The sequence below is a fragment of the Lolium rigidum genome, chromosome 3, assembly GCF_022539505.1.
Source record: "Lolium rigidum isolate FL_2022 chromosome 3, APGP_CSIRO_Lrig_0.1, whole genome shotgun sequence".
NCBI lineage: Eukaryota > Viridiplantae > Streptophyta > Magnoliopsida > Poales > Poaceae > Lolium > Lolium rigidum.
Genome location: NC_061510.1, coordinates 45,445,951 through 45,464,716, shown reverse-complemented (window position 1 = coordinate 45,464,716; position 18,766 = coordinate 45,445,951).

The window sequence follows — 18,766 nt, the reverse complement described above, 5'->3', positions numbered from 1 at the left end:
CGGCGGCTGAGTCGGTGTCCCATAGAGACGGCGTCTCCTCTCCTCTCCTTGACAAAGATCAAGCTGGCACGCATGCACCGTGGAAATCAAATTGGACAGAATCAAGTAAAGAGACAAGAAGGCGGGACGAATGAGCCTCTTCCAAATGAAATCACCTACAGAACCAAGCTTCAGTGTCGCCTAGGACAGAATCAAGCTGGCACGCATGCGCCGCCGTGTTGGCCAGCGCCGCGGCCGCGGAGTCGCATAGACCGGCGTCTCTCCTCTCCTTGACAAAGATCAAAGTCTAAGTCGCACGCGCCCCCGCACGCGGTAAGCTTCACCTCTCCTCATATTTATAGGCAGACCGCCAAGGCACCGAAATTTCGAAGGAGAGGTAGGCGGGAAGGGGCACGTATCACCGGATAGATTTCGGCTCTCCATTCATCTCCTTTTTGATCGTTGAACGGACCAGATGCTTTGTGCCGCGGATCGCTGAGGTGGAGGGAGGGCAGGCTCGTGAGGCGTCGTGAATAAGGCATCTCACGCACTTTGATGAGGTGGATGGATAGATTCTCTGGAGGACGAATCGTTCTGGTAACATGTGGGATAAAGTAATTGGTATGTGCCGTAAATCACGCTGAACCATATATAACGAGATGTAAGCAATAATAACAGTTGTATTTCCAGGGTATGAATCCCGTGAATCACTCCTGATTATTTCCTGGATTTTGGTGAGATTGTGTGGGCAAGAGGGAGAAGGATGATGTTGCTAATCGCCTATACGCCAACTCTGTGGGCTTATATCATATATCAGTATGATTGTAAATGCATGTTGAAACCGTGACTTGAAGCACTAGTAGATCGATCAGCTCCTTTCCTAACATCACGGTTCATATTGCACTGGAAAATAGATGCTCTTACAAAATGTACTGTATCTAATACCAGCAAGACGAACCACAATGTCTACATCCAAGATTCCTCAACGCTCAGGTCACACACTCCGCAACACCAAACCGGACAAAAAATACAAGAAATCCTAACAACCCGCAAAGAAGCCTAATCCTTGAGCCAATGATTTTGGAAAACAAAGCAGCACACTCAACTCAAACAGCTAAAGGCCCAAGATCTACTTCTTTCTCGTCCATGCCACTCTCCCAAGACAGCACCTTGTAGCTCGGCTTCGCTTCCTAGACGTCCTCTTCCAGTGGCATGGTCACGCGCATCAACGGACATGCCAACATCATCGCTGGCCGACATTGGTCTCTTACTCTCGGCTTCGGCAGGGAGGCTCCCATCACACAGGTGAAGATGATCATTCAGACTTCCATCGGTTCCAGGTGCAGCTGCTTATCTAGAAACATTCAGAAACAACAGCAGGTCAGGTATAGAGTTGCACATAAATGGATATGCATATATTCAGAGCAGCATGCTTTTTATGCATTGGAACCCAACTGCCTAAATTATTCAGAGCACAAAAATGAAGTTCAGAAACAACAGCAGGTCATGTATCACATAAATGGATATGCAAATATTCAGAGCATCTGCTTATCTTGAAACATTCAGAAACAACAGCAGACCATTACTAATACAGAAAAATGCAACGATCAACTTGGAACCCGACTGCCTAGATTACCTGTATGTAGAATTGGCTTCAGAGTTTATGTATGCAAGCAAAAACACTTGACCCAAACATGCATGCCAATATGTAATTTAACCAAGCAGAGGTTGGCATCATCGATATAACTAGTCATATAGGTAACACAAGATGAGCTACATCAGCACTTGTCAGTGCGATGGCCAAATCACATACACAGCAGGAACATATATTGTTGTTCTAACACAACATAACCGTAACTGTGCCAACATAACTTTTCTCTTTAGTGCAAGCATCTAATAGTAGTACTGGCTTTTAAGAACAGCACTAAAAAAATAATCACAACACAAGATTGTGCAACATCGCTGGATTAAATTTTGTCTAGAATTCTGCACATGCACAAAACACCCTACCAGCAAATAAATTTTCTGGCAACAGATCACCGCGACCGAAATGATGTCCAGCTCCAGAGCAACTACCATTTGGAATCAGAGCTATCGCACATGCATATGCAGAGAAGGCAGTAAGCACAACTGCGCGTGCAAGATGACATCAATCAAAAGGATAATAGCTTAATACATGCAATTAAATTAATCACATAGTTACATACTGCAGATAGTTTTAGCAAGACACATGCATACATACAGTACATATAATGAGATACTACATATCACCTAGCCGTGGTTTAATCCCAATTTACCACCACTAGCATTTATCAAGCATGCAAGCAAAAGGTGATTAAAGCTTAACAGTACATGAAGAGAAACAGACACATACTATTAATTAAGCCAGTATGATAGAGCGACAAGCAAACAATTTTCCTACCACCTTCAATCGAGAAGAGGAGATGCATCACATACTACCCCACTCCAAGCTCACAAACAATCGCATGCATACACCACCACACCAACTCAGCTGGTACTGCTGCATAAAAGGAACTCAGTAAAATTAGTAGTTTGCAAATCAATTATCTAAATCATGCAAACCACAACCAAATCATCCAATTATTAAACCTCTATATGACTGCATCCTCCAGGACAGTAGAAAATAGAAGTATTTGAACCCATATATTCAAACTCTACTCAGTTTAAGTTGTAACTGACAAACTTGAGTTACATTTAAATCAACTGAGCTTATTTCAAACCAAAACGGAGTAAAGCTTCTGAATTTTGACTCAATTTGAATTTTAGCTTAGTAACAGTACAAATTCACCTATATAGAGCACAAGTTAATCAGGTAGTACAAACCAGTAGCTAGGTGACCAAATCCCAGCTATAAATAAACCTTAACAGATCAACACCATGGCTCAATGCCAGGTCACCAATCGAGATCATCACAGAACAAAGGGGGAGAGGAAGACGAAGCAAATAAGCAAAGGCTTACTAGAGGGGAGCCGCAAGCGTGCCAACCACCATGGCGTGGCACGTGGTGACTATGTCTCCTTGGCTCCTTCCTCCAAACGATGCATCGGGCAGCAGCTCCAGGTTCCAGCTTCCCTGGATGCCATCTAGTTCTCCTCCTGGTTGTCCTTGAATAAAAGAACAAAGCTGATGGTCAGCTCTAATGCAAGTTTATTACCAAAAATAAATTTGGAAGTGAGGATTTAGCCACACAATAGGAATGTATGGATACTAATTGACCAACTACACAAAGGCAATAATCCAGCAACAACTAAATCAACCATTCAATCATTCAATAATCAGCATCACATCTGCATCAATAAGATAGCAAAAATATTTCAGTTAGGCAAACATTGTGTTTGTTGGATCGCAAAAGGAGCAAGTACTTTGATCTACTATCCCAGCTCGACTCCAGCAAGTGCAACCAACCCACAAGTAGCAATACAAACTAAGCAACTAGTGTCAACACCTACTAAATCAAAAAACAGCAGCTAGAACATCACAACGCAAGGTACAGCTAGCACTAGAAGGTCACTACAAGCCAGCAGTATGATCATGTCAAATGAGTAAGAACATTGCTTATTGCAGAGCTCAGTTATGCCTGCAATAGGTGGATTTGGTCAATACCTAGAGAGACCGACAGGAAAGAAGTACATGTGCAGTCATCTGCTACTCCATCTTGGTGTTCTTCTCAACGACAGTTTAACACATCTCCTGCAAGAAAACATCAGAATATACTCCAGATCAGGAATACATTTCATCATGAAATACTGTACAAATAAAACAGGAGCTGGGTATATTTGGATCAAATGCGGAGGTATACCTTCAGGAACAAAACCTCCTACTCCAGCTTGTTGTTCGCCCATGCTGCGCTGGCATACTTTTCCTGGGAACAAAGCCACAGAAGGCACTGCACAACACTAGTAAGATAAAGCTCCATCAGATAGTATGATGATATCTAGAACATCTTGGAAACAGGCATAAAACAAGAACACATGTCTCTCAAGAGGTTCAGATTGACTTTCATAAGCTACACGAAGCTTACCATTGCAGCAAAAGGGAGAAGCAGCTCAGTAGATGGCGAGACGGAGGCATGGTGCCTATCATCTAGTCCTCCACAGCATCAAGCACTGCATTTTTTAACACAAAAAATAGAACATCAAGGAGAGAATTATCTTTATTTGGAGATCAACAATACCACAAGACTATTTATGGTTACATAATTGGTTCACAATTATGTATACTAGCAAAAGTATACTAGCAGTTACTAGTTGATATCAATCTACAGAGCAGCAGGCAAAGCAAGTATACTAGTAGACAAGCATCTGTATACAGCAATGCCACTTGCCACAGCAAGTATCCCTGTATCCTATAAAGCCAACAAAGAACTTTGAGGGTAAATACATAAGGCAATAAAAAAATGTACAGTAAAAACTACAAGTACTTCATGACAGATTAATACGACATACAATCAGATCCTCTATAGGTGTTATACTTGGTGGTGTGCCAGGAAACATACACGTACAAAAAGGTTAAGCAAACAAACTATTTCAATGATTATATTCTCCAATGAATCAAAACTCATTAAAAACTCTAGGCACAGACGGTGGATAGCATCCAGAAAAACGACAAGCTCTTGAGGCATTGCTTCAAGCAAATGTGCAAAACACTAGCATTGTTTGCATCACAGGTTAACACAAATGACCAGCTATAGAGATTACTATGCCTGATGTGAGGTAGTGAGATACACGGACATATAAGAATCTTAGCAGTCAATTTACATCCAGGATTATTCTCCAAACTATAAAAGCCTAAGTACAAAATCTAGCGCGGGACATATCCAAAAACATTACATGTCCAGACCAAATCGTCCCTCCACCTTGTACCCAATCAACCTTGAGCTGTTCTGCTCCATATGATTATCAGATAAGCATGTACACAGAGGCGTAAGGAAGAGAGTAGAGGGCAACCTGACTTGATGTCGATGCGATTGATCCGGCCGTCACGCTGGAAGAGGAGGTCGAGCTAAGAGTAGCCTGTGTCATAGTCTAGATTTCCCACGAACAAACTTTGCCAAGATCAGTGGCCCTGCAAGAACAAACTTTTTAAGACCCAGGGCAGCAGAATCCAGCGCAGCACACTCCAAGATTCGGGAGAGATGGTACATCTCACCGTCTGTGTGGCGACGGCCTTGTCCCGCTGAGCTCGTCTTAGGAGACGGCCAGGATGGAGGCCAGGCGCTGCACGGGCCTGCAGTTGCGGAGAGGCCTCACGGACGGTACGGGGGAGAAGGGCTCCCACTCGCCGGCATCGAGCAGCAGCATGGCGAGGACGCGTATGACGTACCGTCGGCCGCCAAGTCTAATGGTGGCGCAGGGCAAGGATGGGCGAGGGCGAGATGGCGCAGATGCGTCGTGCAGCAGCAGCAGCCGCACCCAACGCCTTCGTCCAGGCGCGCGGCGGCCTTGAAGGAGGAGGTGACAGCGGACGGCCAGGAGCGCCGCTTGTGAGCGGCGAAGCCCATGGCTGGCGCATCGAGCCAGGAAGGCGGAGCACGGGCGGCGAGGTTGAACGGACTCAACAGAGGAGGGCCTGCACTGGGCGGAGGTCGTCGACTCATCTAGGGTTTCGGGGATGGAGTGAGGGGATTGGGGGCGAAGGGATTGAGTGGTGGGGGTGGCCGTCGACGAGGTAATCTAGTGGCAGCGGCGGCCGGCGAGAAGGAGCGGAGCGGCGGTGGTTGGTTTCGACGAGGAAGAAAAGGGATGAGTGGGGAATTTGGTGGATAGGATTTGGTTGGATTGTTGAGTTGGGTTATTTCGTCTTCGCGGGTTTCGGTCCAAACTTCCCGCTTGGACTGTTCGAATTTTCGCTCAAATATTCGCGGTCTTTCTAGTTTGGTGTTTTCAAAATTTTCATGTCCAAGACGCGGGAATAGTGGTGGGATCTCGAAATTTTTGTACTACTGTATATGCGTGAAACTAATGGACGGTCTAGCGCGGGAATAGTGGGTGGGATCTAGAAACTTTTAACGCCTCGCTATCGTGTGCCTTTCTCTGATTTTGATTTCGGCTGGGAGTGGCGCCAAATACCAAATTTTCAACTTTTTTTTTTTTTGACAATCAATACCACATATATTCATAGTAACAAATAGTACATGGTAGAGATACATGAACTGACTCCAACGATTACAAAATAAAGTCTAAAAGATAGTAACAAATCTTCGAGGTCTTCAATTTCTTTCTTCTTCCGAGAGCACAATCTTGTACTTCTTGTGAAGGCGGCCAAAGATACATAACGAACCATAGGCACTGTAGATACCGACGAAAGTTCTCCCATAATTTTTTGAGCCGCAATGCCAATACTGCGTGCACGCACGCAACCATTAAAGCGAGTCATACAACATCGGCAAGAGTACCAACACCGGTATATCGGGGAATAATAACCAACTAGCTTTGTCGTCGTCGATGGAGAGCCGAGAGTACGAATCACCATTGTCGAGGACGTAGCAGTAGGGACAAAAGCTGCGAGGATAATCCTCCTCGCGGCAACAACGACAAAAGATCCAAAATCGATGCGGCGAAGCAAGATCCGAAGACCCATACCTAGAAAATTGTGATTGTTCAACACCACCATTGACGCCGGGAAGAAGATCTCGTCGCCGAACGAAAGTCCGAAGATCACTTATTGCATACGATGCCATCTCCATTGAGGGGAAACCAACAAGAAGACGGCTACCAAAATCCTAACATAATCTAATGAAAACAATACTTTTATTCAAAACTCCACGCATAGATCGGGTTTCCCGCTCCTCCTGACGCCGGCGAAGCCGACCGGAGGAGGGGGAACCAATCTATGGAGGAGGATGAACTGGAGGCGGCTAGGGTTAGGACGGCGGCTGAGAGGAGAAACTGCATCAATATTTCTGCTCCTTCCCCAAACAGGATCCCAGAAAATTCACTCATACTACGGAAGCAAACAACACCGTGTAAAATTGGCACTTCGATTATTCCTTTGCCTAAAGGTGATTTACGGAAAATGGCATTTAAAAACAATGGTATTTCATGAACCACTTATAATAAACTTAATATAATTTAGAAACGAAACATAACTTGAAATGTAAATCATAAGAGCATCTCTAGCAGATACCACAAACAGCCCAGCTGCAAAGGCATCTGCAGTATAATGCATCACGTTTTTGCGGGTCGAAAAACGTCACGGCAACATATACAAAAACAAGAACTACAAAACCCCACGCTCCTCGCGTCGCGCCCCTGGTGACGCTCGAGCAGACCCTAGCGCCTCCACCGCCAGAGGCTAGCCTGCGCCACCTATAGTTGAGCATTTCTCGGGCCGGGCCGACCAAGGCCCGACCGGAAAATCTCAGCCCAGGCCCGGCCTGGCCCGACTGTCGGGCCAAAAAATGGGCCCAGGCCCGGCCCATCACATAGAAAGCCCGTCGGGACTCGGGCCGGGCCGCTTCACTAAATTGCACAAAATGATAGCCTAGGCCCGGCCCATGCTGACCATCGGGCCAAAAAATCAGGCCCAGACCCGGCCCGGAGGCATGGTCGGGTCGGGCTTGGCCCGGGAATTTCGGGTCGGGCCGGGCCTGGCCGATCGGGTCGGGCTGCCCATGGCCTGGTATAGCGTCGCCCCTCTGCCGCTGGCCACTGCCGCGGTGGCGGCGGGCATCATCTCCAAAGGGGGAGAGGGGATCCCGTGTTCTCTTGGCTGCGAGAGGTCAGCCCGTGTGGGGCGTCGCCGGAAGGGAAGAGGGAGCCAGGGTGGCGGCCCTGGGCTCCGCTTGCTGCGACGGCGGAGATGATGCGAGGCGGGGTGTTGCGGCTTGCGGTGGCGCGGGCGTGGCGCTGCAAAAAGGTGGTGGTCGGGGCGGGCCGTTCCGGGCCCGATCAGGGCCGCAGCGGGCGGGCACGGCGGCGGCGTGGTTTGCTGTGCAATTGGCGGCCGCGACGTGGGGCGGAGGCTTCGGCTGCTCGGGGCAGGAGCGGCCGGGCTGCTCGGGGCAGGAGCGGCCGGGCCTGGAGTTGGTCTTGGCGGTGAGGGCGTGCTGCGGAGTTTTGGTGGTCGGCCACAGTGCATCGGCGCCTGGCCTGCTGCTCCATCTTGCTTCACGATCGGGTCGACCTCCGGGCGAAAGCTCTGCACGCGACTTCGGTACGTGCCGACGACGGTGGCGTCTCTGGGCATTGTTCTCCTTCTTGTTGGCGTCGTTGTTAAGTCTCTCGATTCCGACCGACGCGAGGGGAGCCTTCTAGCCCTCGCGGTGCGGTTGTTTCATGGCGGGTGGGTGAGAGGTCCCTGTGGCTAGGGAGGTGGAAGCTGGGGCGGCGGCCCCGGACGGCGGTGGTGTGCCGAGGCGGTGTGGCCTCGGGCCTCTTTGCAGCGACGGTCATATGGGGCTTGACCGTGGCCTTGCGATTGGTTTGGTGGCAGCTTGGAGTTGTGCGGGTAGTGAGTTTGTAGACCTGGCTGGATCGACTTCCGGCAATGCGATGGTCGATCTGGCTATTACGTCGGGGCGGCGGCCCCGAAGGCATGGTGCTTGGGTGGCGACTTGGAGATCTATGTGTACAGCGAGGATGTCGACTTCGTCTCCGGGCAATGCGAGGTCGTTGTGGCTTGGAAGTCGGGGCGGCGGCCCCAAAGCTAGAGGTGTGTTTTCTTGTGTTGGTGGTCGTGTTGTGTGGATGACGGACCCCTCATTTGTGCGGTTTTTCGTCTCGATTTTCCTTATAAACCGGGCAATATTGTATGGTTTTTGGACCCGATTTCCTTATAAACTGGATCATTCTGTGTATAACACTCTTGCTATCTAATCGGGCGGCAGTTATCGACTGCCTTGAACTAAAAGAAAAACAAAAACTACAAATCGAGAGAAGTACTAATTCGTGCCAGATTTTGAAAACTCGTCATAAGAGGAACTCTAAATTAGTTCCTAAAACCTAAATTTTAGCGAGCATGCGTGCTTCACCGGGACTTGCGACTAACAGTGGCGGCGGCGGAGCTTCACGCCAAGTAGGCGACACCGTCGAAGCCGTTGGTTCCCGAGGAATAGACTATGATGATGTAGCCCCGACTAGCCATCTCCATCCGGATGGAGGACCTCCGGACTTGGCCACGTTCCGCTCCTCCTCCTCTCAAGCATCGCGGTGGCGTTTCACGCGGTCCCACATGTTGGATGTGATAGTGGCGAGCGAGTTTTGGCGCGCCATTTCAAGCTGAAGGAGCCCCTGCGCCGTGTCATCTTTGTCCTCGTCCTCGGAGATATCAGTGTCGGGCGCTGGAAGGGCGGTTGGCGGCAGCGGTGGTAGACCGCTGGGTCGCATGCTGCCCCTCCCGCAACGGCCCTGGCTCATCGTCGTTGGCACACGGGATGATACCCTCCCACACAAGCGAGTTGGGTTGCGCCGGGAAAGTACGTCGCGGCGGCGCTCTTTCTGCGAGATGCATGCCAACCTATGGGGCATTGTCTCCCACGCACACACCTCGCCGGTGACGCGCCGCGTCACGCAAAAATTCACACGGGGGATTTAGGGTTATCGGGGAGAAATATGGACCAGGCTGATTTGTCGTATATATTCGGGCTACTTTTTCGCCAAAAACCGCAAATATTATAGTAGCCTGTCTGTTTGCGGTATCTGGTAGAATGTTGTAAGATCTAAAGAAACATATATATTTTTGTGCAACATTACCATCCTTTTTTCCTCGAAGTTCGCCTTTACAATTTCGTGTGCAGGTGTACATGTGCACAACATTGCGGTGATGTCACAGTGCGATGTGTGCAGCTGGTGAAGTAATTAACGGAGGCGTTTAAAGACTTCTGTTTTTCATTGCCTTTTCCAAACAAACGCTCATATGGGTAAAGCCGGAGTGATAATGTCAGCTAGGTGGCCGGGAGGATGCGGTTGTTTTCCGTGTGGAGGACGAAACTACCGCTTTACATTAGCAGAGTGATGGCGTGTAACTCACACGTTCGTTGGGAAACCCCAAGAGGAAGGTATGATGTGCACAGTAGCAAGTTTTCCCTCAGAAAGAAACCAAGGTTTAATCGAACCAGTAGGAGCCAAGAAGCACGTTGAAGGTTGATGGTCGCGAAATGTGATGCGGCGCAACACCAGGGATTCCGGCGCCAACTAGGAACCTGCACAACACAACCAAAGTACTTTGCCCCAACGAAACAATGAGGTTGTCAATCTCACCGGCTTGCTGTAACAAAGGATTAAACGTATCGAGTGGAAGATGTTTGCAAAGAAAACAGTAAAACAAGTAGATTGTATGCTATGTAAAGAATAGGACCGGGGTCCACGGTTCACTAGAGGTGTCTCTCCCATAAGATAAAAGCATGTTGGGTGAACAAATTACGAGTCGGGCAATTAACAAATAGAGAAAGGCATAACAATGCATATACATGACATGGTAAATATAGTGAGATTTAATTGGGCATTACGACAAAGTACATAGACCGCCATCCAAGCTGCATCTATGCCTAAAAAGTCCACCTTCAGGTTATCATCCGAACCCCCTCCGGTATTAAGTTGCAAAGCAACAGACAATTGCATTAAGTATGGTGCGTAATGTAATCAATAACTACATCCTTAGACATAGCATCAATGTTTTATCCCTAGTGGCAACAGCACAACACAACCTTAGAACTTTCTGTCACTGTCCCAGGTGTAAATGCGAGGCATGAACCCACTATCGAGCATAAATACTCCCTCTTGGAGTTAAGAGTAAAAACTTGGCCAGAGCCTCTACTAGTAACGGAGAGCATGCAAGATCATAAACAACACATGAACAATAGATTGATAATCACCATAATCATAGTACTCACTATCCATCGGATCCCGACAAACACAACATATAGAATTACATATAGATGATCTTGATCATGTTAGGCAGCTCACAAGATCTAACAATGAAGCACAACAAGGAGAAGACGACCATCTAGCTACTGCTATGGACCCATGGTCCGAGGGTAAACTACTCACTCATCACTCCGGAGGCGATCATGGCGATGAAGAGTCCTCCGGGAGATGAATCCCCTCTCCGGCGAGGGTGCCGGAGGCGATCTCTGAATCCCCCGAGATGGGATTCGCGGCGGCGGCGTCTCGTAAGGTTTTCCGTATCGTGGCTCTCGATGCTGGGGGTTTCGCGACGGAAGCTTTAAGTAGGCGGAGGGTCAACGCGAGGGGCCACACGAGGGGCCCGGGGGATAGGTCGGCGCGGCCAGGGCACTGGGCCGCGCCGGCCACCCCCCGGCCTCCTCGTGGCCCCACTTCGTTAGGTCTTCGGTCTTCGGAAGCTTCGTGCAAAAATAGGACCACAGGCGAAAGTTTCGTCCAATTCCGAGAATATTTCTTTACTAGGATTTCGAAACCAAAAACAGCAGAAAACGACAAGCGGCTCTTCGGCATCTTGTTAATAGGTTAGTTCCGGAAAATGCATAAATATGACATATAATGTGCATAAAACATGTAGGTATCATCAATAAAGTAGCATGGAACATAAGAAATTATCGATACGTTGGAGACGTATCAGCATCCCCAAGCTTAGTTACTGCTCGTCCCGAGCGAGTGTAAAACGATAACAAAGATAATTTCTGAAGTGACATGCCATCATAATCTTGATCATACTATTTGTAAACATATGTAATGAATGCAGCGATCAAAGCAAAGGTAATGACATGAGTAAACAAGTGAATCATATGACAAAGACTTTTCATGAATAGTACTTCAAGACAAGCATCAATAAGTCTTGCATAAGAGTTAACTCATAAAGCAATAAATCAAAGTAAAGGTGTTGAAGCAACACATAGGAAGATTAAGTTTCAGCGGTTGCTTTCAACTTATAACATGTATATCTCATGGATATTGTCAACATAAAGTAATATAACAAGTGCAATATGCAAATATGTAGGAATCAATGCACAGTTCACACAAGTGTTTGCTTCTTAAGGTGGAAGGAGATAGGTAAACTGACTCAACAATAAAAGTAAAAGAAAGGTCCTTCAAGAGGAAAGCATCGATTGCTGTATTTGTGCTAGAGCTTTTATTTTGAAAACATGAAACAATTTTGTCAACGGTAGTAATAAAGCATATGAGTTATGAAAATTATATCTTACAAATTGCAAGCCTCATGCATAGTATACTAATAGTGCCCGCACCTCGTCCTACTTAACTTGGACTACCGGATCTTCGCATGCCATGTTTCAACCAAGTGTCACAAAGGGGTACCTCCATGCCGCCTGTACAAAGGTCTAAGGAGAAAGCTCGCATTTCGGATTTCTCGCTTTTGATTATTCTCAACTTAGACATCCATACCGGGACAACATGGACAACGAGATAATGGACTCCTCTTAAATGCATAAGCATGTAGCAAAGTTATTATTCTCATATGAGATTGAGGATATATGTCCAAAACTGAAACTTCCACCATGGTTCATGGCTTTAGTTAGCGGCCCAATGTTCTTCTCTAACAATTTTGCATGCTCCAACCACTAAAATGATAGACCTTCGGACAAGACGGACATGCATAGCAACTCACATGATATTCAACAATAGTTGATGGCGTTCCCCGAAGCATGGTTATCGCGCAACAAGCAACTTAATAAAATATAAAGTGCATAAGTACATATTCAATACTACGATAGTTTTTAAGGCTATTTTGTCCCATGAGCTATATATTGCAAAGGTGAATGATGGAATTTTAAAGGTAGCACTCAAGCAATTTACTTTGGAATGGCGGAGAAATACCATGTAGTAGGTAGGTATGGTGGACACAAATGGCATAGTAGTTGGCTCAAGGATTTTGGATGCATGAGAAGTATTCCCTCTCGATACAAGGTTTAGGCTAGCAAGGTTATTTGAAGCAAACTCAAGGATGAACAAGTGCAGCAAGACTCACATAAAAGACATATTGTAAACATTATAAGACTCTACACTGTCTTCCTTGTTGTTCAAAACTCAATACTAGATATTATCTAGACCTTAGAGAAACCAAATATGCAAATCAAATTTTAACAAGCTCTATGTATTTCTTCATTAATGGGTGCAAAGTATATGATGCAAGAGCTTAATCATGAGCACAACAATTACCAAGTATCACATTATCCAAGACATTTTACCAATTACTACATGTAGCATTTTCCAATTCCAACCATATAACAATTTAACGAAGAAGAAACTTCGCCTTGAACATTATGAGTAAAGCCTAAGGACACATGTGTCCATACGCAACAGCGGAGCGTGTCTCTCTCCCACAAAGTGAATGCTAGGATCCATCTTATTCAAACAAAAACAAAAACGAAAACAAACCGACGCTCCAAGCAAAGAATACAAGATGTGATTGAATAAAAATATAGTTTCGGGGAGGAACCTGATGATGTTGTCGATGAAAAAGGGGATGCCTTGGGCATCCCCAAGCTTAGACAGCTTGAGTCTTCTTAAAATATGCAGGGGTGAACCACGGGGCATCCCCAAGCTTAGAGCTTTCACTCCTCTTGATCATAGTATATCATTCTCCTCTCTTGACCCTTGAAAACTTCCTTCACACCAAACTTCAAGCAAACTCATTAGAGGGTTAGTGCACAATTAATAATTCACACATTCAGAGGTGACACAATCATTATTTTCACTTCTGGACATTGCATAATGCTACTGGACATTAATGGATCAAAGAAATAAATCCAACATAGCAAAAGAGGCAATGCGAAATAAAAGGCAAAATCTGTCAAAAACAGAACAGTCCGTAAAGACGAATTTTAAGATGGCACCAGACTTGCTCAAATGGAAAAACTCAAAACTAATGAAAGTTGCGTACATATCTGAGGATCACGCTCGTAAATTGGCAGATTTTTCGAATTTTCTACAGAGGACTGTGCCCAGATTCGTGACAGACAGCAATGCTGTTTCTGCGCAGCGATCCCAAATATAACATCAACTTTGGCATAGAAACTTTACTTGGCACAAAAACATGATAAGGAGAGGTTGCTACAGTAGTAAACAACTTCCAAGACTCAACAAAACAAAAAATTGCTGTAGGTAAAAACATGGGTTGTCTCCCATAAGCGCTTTTCTTTAACGCCTTTCAGCTAGGCGCAGAAAGTGCAAATCAAGTAACATCGAGAGTAGAAGCATCAACATCATAGCTTGTTCTAATAATAGAATCAAAAGGCAACTTCATTCTCTTTCTAGGGAAGTGTTCCATACCTTTCTTGAGAGGAAATTGATATTTAATATTACCTTCCCTCATATCAATAACAGCACCAACGAGTTCGAAGAAAAGGTCTTCCCAACACAATTGGACAAGATGCATTGCATTCGATATCCAAGACAACAAAATCAACGGGGACAAGGTTATTGTTAACCGTAATATGCACATTATCAATCCTCCCCAAAGGTTTCTTTTTAACATTATCGGCAAGATTAACATCCAAATAACAATTCTTCAATGGTGGCAAGTCAAGCATATCATAAATCTTTTTAGGCATAACGAAATACTTGCACCAAGATCACATAAAGCATTACATTCAAAGTCATTGAATTTCATTTTAATGATGGGCTCCCAACCATCCTCTAACTTTCTAGGAATAGAAGTTTCAAGTTTTAGTTTCTCTTCTCTAGCTTTTATGAGAGCGTTTGTAATATGTTTTGTAAAGGCTAAATTTATAGCACTAGCATTAGGACTTTTAGCAAGTTTTTGTAAGAACTTTATAACTTCAGAGATGTGGCAATCATCAAAATCTAAATCATTATGAGCTACAGCAATGGGATCATTGTTCCCAAGGTTGGAAAAATTTCAGCAGTTTTATCACAAGCAGTTTCAGCAGTTTTAGCAATTTCGAGCAGTTTTGTTCGCTTTGCACTAGGAGTAGAAACATTGCCAACACCAATTATTTTACCATTGATAGTAGGAGGTGCAGCAACATGTGAAGAATTAGCATTACTAGTGGTGGTAATAGTCCAAACTTTAGCTACATTATTCTCTTTAGCTAGTTTTTCATTTTCTTCTCTATCCCACCTAGCTCGCAACTCAGCCATTAATCTTATATTCTCATTAATTCTAACTTGGATGGCATTTGCTGTAGTAGTAATCTTATTATCAATATCATTATTAGGCATAACTTTCAATTTTAAAAGATTTACATCAGAGGCAAGTCTATCAACTCTAGAAGCGATAGTATCAATTTTATCAAGCTTTTCCTCAACAGATTTGTTAAAAGCGGTTTGTGTACTAATAAATTCTTTAAGCATGGCTTCAAGACCAGAGGGTACATTCCTATTATTATTGTAAGAATTCCCATAAGAATTACCATAACCATTAACATTAGCAGAAGGATATGGCCTCTAGTTATTACCAGAGTTGTTCCTATAAGCATTGTTGTTGAAATTATTATTTTTAATGAAATTCACATCAACGTTTTCTTCTTGAGCAACCAATGAAGCTAAAGGAACATTATTTGGATCTACATTAGATCTACCATTCACAAGCATAGACATAATCACATCAATCTTATCATTCAAGGAAGAGGTTTCTTCAACAGAATTTACCTTCTTACCTTGTGGAGCTCTTTCCGTGTGCCATTCAGAGTAATTTATCATCATATCATCAAGAAGTTTTGTAGCCGCCCCCAATGTGATGGACATAAAGGTACCTCCAGCAGCTGGATCCAATAAATTCCGCGAAGAAAAATTTAGTCCTGCATAGAAGGTTTGGATGATCATCCAAGTAGTCAGTCCATGGGTTGGGCAATTCTTTACCAAAGTTTTCATTCTCTCCCAAGCTTGAGCAACATGTTCAGTATCTAATTGTTTAAAATTCATTATGCTACTTCTCAAAGATATAATTTTAGCGGGAGGATAATATCTACCAATAAAAGCATCCTTGCATTTAGTCCATGAATCAATACTATTCTTAGGCAAAGATAGCAACCAATCTTTAGCTCTTCCTCTTAATGAGAAAGGAAACACTTTCAATTTAATAATATCACCATCTACATCTTTATACTTTTGCATTTCACAAAGTTCAACAAAATTATTGAGATGGGCAGCGAGCATCATCGGAACTAGCACCGGAAAATTGTTCTCTCATAACAAGATTTAGTAAAGCAGGTTTAATTTCAAAGAATTCTGCTGTAGTAGCAGGTGGAGCAATAGGTGTGCATAGGAAATCATTATTATTTGCATTTGTGAAGTCACACAATTTAGTATTTTCATGGTTGGCCATTTTAGCAACGGTAAATAAAACAAACTAGATAAAGTAAATGCAAGTAACTAATTTTTTTTTTTTTTTGTGTTTTTGATATAGAGAGCAAGACAGTAAATAAAGTAAAACTAGCAACTAATTTTTTTGTATTTTGATTTAGTGCAGCAAACAAAGTAGTAAATAAAATAAAGCAAGACAAAAACAAAGTAAAGAGATTGAGAAGTGGAGACTCCCCTTGCAGCGTGTCTTGATCTCCCCGGCAACGGCGCCAGAAAATTATTTGATGGCGTGCAGTTGACGTGGGAGATAGAAATCTTTGTGGTGTAACTTTTCTTCAGGTCCCCGGCAACGGCGCCAGAAAATTATGCTTGATGGCGTGTAACTCACACGTTCGTTGGGAAACCCCAAGAGGAAGGTATGATGCGCACAGTAGCAAGTTTTCCCTCAGAAAGAAACCAAGGTTTAATCGAACCGGTAGGAGCCAAGAAGCACGTTGAAGGTTGATGGTCGCGAAATGTGATGCGGCGCAACACCAGGGATTCCGGCGCCAACTAGGAACCTGCACAACACAACCAAAGTACTTTGCCCCAACGAAACAATGAGGTTGTCAATCTCACCGGCTTGCTGTAACAAAGGATTAAACGTATCGAGTGGAAGATGTTTGCAAAGAAAACAGTAAAACAAGTAGATTGTATGCTATGTAAAGAATAGGACCGGGGTCCACAGTTCACTAGAGGTGTCTCTCCCATAAGATAAAAGCATGTTGGGTGAACAAATTACAGTCGGGCAATTAACAAATAGAGAAAGGCATAACAATGCATATACATGACATGGTAAATATAGTGAGATTTAATTGGGCATTACGACAAAGTACATAGACCGCCATCCAACTGCATCTATGCCTAAAAAGTCCACCTTCAGGTTATCGTCCGAACCCCCTCCAGTATTAAGTTGCAAAGCAACAGACAATTGCATTAAGTATGGTGCGTAATGTAATCAATAACTACATCCTTAGACATAGCATCAATGTTTTATCCCTAGTGGCAACAGCACAACACAACCTTAGAACTTTCTGTCACTTTGTCCCGGTGTAAATGCGAGGCATGAACCCACTATCGAGCATAAATACTCCCTCTTGGAGTTAAGAGTAAAAACTTGGCTGAGCCTCTACTAGTAACGGAGAGCATGCAAGATCATAAACAACACATGAACAATAGATTGATAATCACCATAATCATAGTACTCACTATCCATCGGATCCCGACAAACACAACATATAGAATTACATATAGATGATCTTGATCATGTTAGGCAGCTCACAAGATCTAACAATGAAGCACAACAAGGAGAAGACGACCATCTAGCTACTGCTATGGACCCATGGTCCAGGGGTAAACTACTCACTCATCACTCCGGAGGCGATCATGGCGATGAAGAGTCCTCCGGGAGATGAATCCCCTCTCCGGCAGGGTGCCGGAGGCGATCTCCTGAATCCCCCGAGATGGGATTCGCGGCGGCGGCGTCTGCGTAAGGTTTTCCGTATCGTGGCTCTCGGTGCTGGGGGTTTCGCGACGGAAGCTTTAAGTAGGCGGAGGGTCAACGCGAGGGGCCACACGAGGGGCCCGGGGGATAGGTCGGCGCGGCCGGGGCCCGGGCCGCGCCGGCCACCCCTGGCCTCCTCGTGGCCCCACTTCGTTAGGTCTTCGGTCTTCGGAAGCTTCGTGCAAAAATAGGACCCTGGGCGAAAGTTTCGTCCAATTCGAGAATATTTCTTTACTAGGATTTCTGAAACCAAAAACAGCGAAAACAGACAATCGGCTCTTCGGCATCTTGTTAATAGGTTAGTTCCAGAAAATGCATAAATATGACATATAATGTGCATAAAACATGTAGGTATCATCAATAAAGTAGCATGGAACATAAGAAATTATCGATACGTTGGAGACGTATCACAGAGACATTCACATGTTTGAACAAGTTCAGATTAATTTTCATCTCCTGTTAGTAGCATTGATCCAGCCAAGTACTACTCCAGTTTGTAAGCATGAAATGCTAAGTGACCTACATGCATGCCGACGATCGCATATATCGCACACATGCAATGATGAGAGAACGCCAATGGCGATGGTCTTGGCCGGATCAGGCTATGAGTAACTGACAAAGTCCCACCATTTTATGTCGTGCATGCGTAATTGAGACAATTGGGGGCAATTGTAGTAAAATAATAAAAATAAATGGAAAACATGTTTTTTAGGGAAGAAAACATGCTTATCAAGTACCGGCATTTTTTTAGCAACCCAAATGGGTCGTCCATGTACATGGGTTGACCCAACCCGATTGAAGTATGCATCGACCGAATGGGAAGTGTGGCCTAGCCCACTCGTAGCCGGCCGGTGACGTTTTAGTTGATTTTAATTCACCCTTCATCTTGTCATTGCGGTTGCAGATGGCAAAGCATGCCGCTAGTCGAGTTAACATTTCATGTCATCCCCCAAGCGGTGGCTCGGATGGATGCGAGGGCGGATGGCGTGGCCGGAGACGGGGGTGAACTTATGGCGGCGTG